This window comes from Lactuca saligna, chromosome 1 (assembly GCF_052625555.1).
Source record: "Lactuca saligna cultivar CGN05327 chromosome 1, ASM5262555v1, whole genome shotgun sequence".
Taxonomy (NCBI): domain Eukaryota; kingdom Viridiplantae; phylum Streptophyta; class Magnoliopsida; order Asterales; family Asteraceae; genus Lactuca; species Lactuca saligna.
Window position 1 is genome coordinate 108,175,963 of NC_136417.1, and position 5,614 is coordinate 108,181,576.

A 5,614-nucleotide genomic window follows, 5' to 3' on the forward strand; every position below is an offset into this window, starting at 1 on the left:
TAATCAAGAATGTATGTTTTTTTTAATTAAGGCATCTTTGATTATGCTTTTCGTTTTCATAAAGAATGCTAAGTTTCCATCTGTAAAAACCAAAACCTATGATCCTAAAGAATCACATGTTTAAAAATCATATTTTTCAAAATACATATTCTTTGAGAATAAGCATTGGTTAGTATTAGTTAGGGCAATTTTATGTATGCATTTTTAAGGAATCTTTAACATCTTATTCTAAAAACCTAGAAATATGATAACCTTACCAATTACTAAATTGTTACTGTTCAATTCATTAAGAACGCAACAAATAACGAACCTAGTTGTGGGGTACGATATCATCGTCTTCGTCCCCTTACGTCCACTTACGACGCATCAGATATATTTGTGAAAATTGTTTTAAAAATTCTCCCTGATTCTTGATTATCGTCAATATTCTTCTCGTTTTCTAAGGAAATAATTATTATTTGATTTAGGTTAACAAGAATGCGGTGGAGGATAATCCGATTTGTACATGTTTCATGATTCTTGGAGTAATCGTAACTTCATATTATCATATGATAACCAACTTTTCCGAATAATCTGAATGAGAAAAAAAGGAAGTACACCCAAATTATTCGACACTTCCTAATTTAAATCCTTGCAGATTGTCACAATTGCCATTGCGAACGTTTTTAACAATAAATTATTCAAATAATTTCTTACAAAGTAATTAATTTCACATCTATTCTTGGCCATTTGATTATTTAATCCAACTACTCATATTTAGTCATACAATCACAATATACTTAGGTTTCACATTTAATCCTAACCTTATATATATATATATATATATATATATATATATATATATATATATATATATATATATATATATATATATATATATATATATACACACACACACACTATCCGTTTACCCGCACCAAACAACGGATGCAAACAGTTTGTTCCGACATTTATTTCTATTCGGAAACATGTATGATTCGGCAATTAGTTTCTTTTCGGTGGACAATCATTACTTTCACTTCGACGATTATTTTGTTTTAGGAAACATGTCATATTAAAAATAAGACGCAATATATTGACAGGTATCAACAAATATCAATTTCAATTCACTGATTTGGACCATAGGGCCAAACATTAGTATCAATTCAACAATTTCTTTAATGTATACCAAAACCACAATGAAACCTGTTGATACAGACTTAATTTACATCTTTATTTTTTCGGAAGACAATGTTTAGTTTCAATTTAGCAACACACATTGAATAAGGGTGCGATGAGTAGTTTCTTTTAGAATAGTTTCGTTTTTGTGATTATTTTCTTTCGAAAACATGACATATTACGATGACCGTGCAATGAGTCAACATATAGTTTCCATTGCAAACATGACATATTAAATAAAAGAACATGCAATGTACCGACAATATATCATTTATCATATATATATATATATATATATATATATGTTCAGGTTCATTTGAGATCATTCTAATTTTGTGAGACCGTGAAACCAAATCTAAAAATAATTTTAAAGTGCAAAATAAATGGAAAAATCCAAAAATTCTTTTTTTAAATATTATTTTCGGAACTTGAATTAATTAAAAAAAATATAAAAAATATAAAAAAAATAAAAAAAAATAAAATAAAATAAAAAATTCCGTTTTTTTTTTTTGAAGAATACGTGAAATATTCTAAATAGAATATTACACTGACATATTCTAAAAAATAATTTTAAAATGCAAAATAAATGGAAAAATCAAAAAATTCTTTTTTTAAATATTATTTTTGGAACTTGAATTAACTAAAAAAAAAAAAAAAAATTCTATTTTTTTTTTGAAAAATACGTGAAATATTCTAAATACAATATTACACTGTACATATTCTAAAAATAATTTTAAAATGCAAAATAAATGAAAAAATCAAAAAATTCTTTTTTTAAATATTATTTTCGGAACATGAATTAACTAAAAAAAAATAAAAATAAATAAAAAAAAATAAAAATAAATAAAAAAATGCGTCTCGCGGTCTCACAAAATATAGGTGGTCTCAAATGAACCTAACCCTATTATATATATATATATATATATATATATATATATATATATATATATATATATATATATATATATATAATGTATGTTGTTATTTTTGATTAAAATAAAAGTTTGTTGCTAGTGGGGTATTCGTGCAATGATGCGGCAACGATTAATTTGTTACTTGCAGACAAAGAATAATATCATGGTTTAAAACTTACAGTAAAAAACTAAAATTCAAAATGAAAGTTTCAGAAGATAAAACAGATATTTAAAAGTTTAGTATAAATCGTTAGCTTGCATTTTAAAAGTTTGAGACTAATATGCATAGTTTATATTTTTCTAATAATTGATTAAAGAAAACAAAATCGAATAATTAAATAGAATATTGACATCTTAATGTTAATATGTGTGTGTTCAATATTTTGCCGAACCATTTGTCCATTTCAAGTACAGAAAATTTCATTTACTTTTTTTAGTTTATCAATCACAATAAATTTTCATTTACTCTTCAACTTTTAATTTTGTATGTTATTATGTACAACAAAATCTCACTTAGGTTGATTTTTTTAATTTTGTAGATTATCAAATCAAATACACAAAATCTGATTTACTTGGCTACTTTCTTTTTGATTTTGCAGTAATCTCAATGACACTTGTTTTAACAATGAAAACAATAACACAATCACAGAAAGGGGGAATTTCTATTTTTCTTGTACCTTGCAGCTTTATCAACATATCTCATTGTTTTTATAAGAGATAATTATATAATTTTTACAATTAAAAATAAATTAATTGGTTATAATCAATACTTAATATACAAAAATTAAGTCAATCATTGATGAAAAAAGAAAAGAACAATATTTTTAAAGAAAAATTTACATAAAAAAGTGTTTATACAAATCCAAATTATTAAGTGAAGGCAAAGTCTCAAAGTTCTAAAACACAACGTGTAAAAACACGACTTTCATAAAATTTCAATTATCTTTCATCCTGCTTTCATATTACATAATTTATCCAAATAAACTTCAATCACTACTATAAATATATATGTTTCAGTGACCTGTTAAAATAATTCATGTAAGTCTCTCTAATGTTAATAACAGAATAAGCATATCGCCCATGTGCATAGAAAGTTGTTTTGCCATTTCCTTCATAATATTTACCAACAAATAAAAAAAGAAATGAAATCCTTATTAGTTCATTGATATGATAGTAGAAGGGAAAAAATTAAAAAAAGGAACACATGAGATGTTTCTATACATAGGAGAATGTACTATAAAGACGTATATACCCTTCGGCAAGGGTCAACATTTTTTAGATTTAAGTAATACTATTCCAATACTTCTTGCTCAACTTTTGCCGACGCCACACAGAAGAAGCCTAAAAATTTAGACAAAATAATTATTTAATTTTTAAGGATGAAAATTATATAAAGTTGTGATTAATGCTAACGATTATAAATGAATCAGCTAAGTATATAAATGACTCGAGCTAATAAAAATTACGTAAACAACCAATTAAATGGAAGATTATGTTAACTAATTAGTTCAAAAACACCTAACTGGAAAAAGACATAGTTAAAATAAAAAAGAAAAAAAAAAAAGTAGTGCCTACCTTGTAATAACCCAGAAATACATGTCTTATGGGCTTCCCATGACAGGAAACCACTTCCATTTATCTGGTGTGACGACATATACAACCATCTTCGAGTTCAAGATTTCTGTATCAAAACTGCAATCAAACCCATAAAACAAATCAATCAAATAAGCAAAACCCACAAATTAAATCAATTAAATAAACAAAACCCGCATCAAATCTTCTGAGATCTTAACATCCACATTTTAATAATTGAAGTACAGAGTAAAACAGCAGAAATATAGGGAAAAAAGGAAAGATGCTGCTAAATAATTAAAGAATAAAATGTACTTCCAAAGATGCACTCATATTCTTGTTCTGAAAATCGTCATGAAGGCTAAGGACAAATAGTATCATAATTCAACAACTTTTGATTAGTTTTTTCACTTTTTTTAATCGGATCAAAGTTCTAATGGATTTATCTTTCTATTTTTCCATATTAAGTATTGTATGGGTCAAATTTAAAATGTAAAATTAGTTTCAAACATTAACAACCTCTAAAATTCAGAGAAACATAAAAAGACATTTATGTATACAAATAGCTTGCAAAGGAATTCAGTTTTCCAATTTTGGATATCTATAAACAAATTTAATTTATAGAGTTATTATTCTTAAAGGAAAGAGTTTTTTTTAATGTTATAGTATGGTTACCTCATTTTTCAAAAGAAAATAATAATTACTACCAAAACTACATGGTATAAATCTTAACTGGTCTTAAACATCTCCTGTATGATTCTTTTTACATCACAAACATGTTCTTGTTTCTGATTTGTTTGATTTTCTTTTGCAAAAAGTAAAAAAAAATATGAAGCATCAAAGATAGTTCCTGAATAGGCCAACATATGAACAAAAAAAATAATGAATAGAAAGCTAACCCACAGATCTAGATCCAAAGATGGTAGGGGATGGTTTCTGAAGCCCTAATAACAAATTGAATCTGATATGCCAAAAAAAAGAAAAAAGAAAGTTAATCCTGGAAATTAGAGACCTTATTTCAAGAATAATAACCTAAAGAAATGTAATATTATCGTTACCATCGTTTGCATAACATTTTTTGGTAACTCTAAAGTTGTAACAACAAACAATAAGAACAAAGACCCACCGAATATGGTGGTGTTAATGATGGTTTTAGAGAGAGATATACCAACGATGATGGTTAAGTGGTTGTGGTGTAATGGTTTCTATAGATGTAGGAGGAAGAGAGATGTTGATGCGGTGGTTTACATAGAGATGGTGGTTTCACTGGTTATGACCTCCATATAAGTGCCTGAAACCAAAATATTATATAAAAAACAACGAAATGAAGACTAAGTTATACCTATATTCTTCCAAGCATCAAAAACATCAAAATGAAGGTGAATATATATGAAAGGATATCGATTGAGAAAAGAAAAACATACATACCCCTTATGTCTTTCAAACCAAATTCTATGAAAAAGCTTCCATTTCCTTTAGCTCAGCTTTCCCCATGTCTTCATAAACTAAGAATAAAATAGAATCATCAAAAAGCCCAAAATTTCACTAGATGTTATTAGTGAAAGCGCATGAGATATATGAAGTCGGTGGTGTTGAAGGTAGTCGAAAATGGATTCAAGAATGTTACTTGGAAATCATAAAGAAAGGCGCTTGGTGGTAAATCTGGTGAGCGGAGGTCGAGAACACCATGACCATTCCCATGTTCTCCCAATCGTACCAGAAAGTCAACTTAGGGGTGTTTGGATTAGATTTTTAGCTTATTGCTTATAACTTATTTGTGGTGGGAATAAGCAATAAGCAATAAGCATGGGGAGGGATGCTTATTAAAATTAGCTTATTTAGCCTAATAAGCTGGATTTTATCCAAACACTCAAATTAGCTTATTGTGGGAATAAGCAATAAGCACCTCTTTTTTTTCCTATCCAAACACCCCCTTAAAACCTAAAAAACAACAAAAGAGAGGGGAAGAA

General features: G+C 27.0%; 1 long non-coding RNA gene across 2 annotated transcripts; it reads right to left on the reverse strand.

Moving 5' to 3' along the window:
• Window positions 1-3,174: 3,174 nt before the first annotated feature.
• LOC145000536 (uncharacterized) lies at window positions 3,175-5,183 on the reverse strand. 2 transcript variants are annotated; one of them, XR_013661298.1, is made up of 5 exons: window positions 5,073-5,183; window positions 4,813-4,935; window positions 4,544-4,605; window positions 3,648-3,764; window positions 3,175-3,413 (listed from the first exon to the last, which is right to left on the reverse strand). It is a non-coding gene; the product is annotated as an uncharacterized LOC145000536 (long non-coding RNA). The 2 variants fall into 2 exon arrangements; XR_013661297.1 differs by having other exon boundaries at window positions 4,703-4,935.
• Window positions 5,184-5,614: the final 431 nt, after the last annotated feature.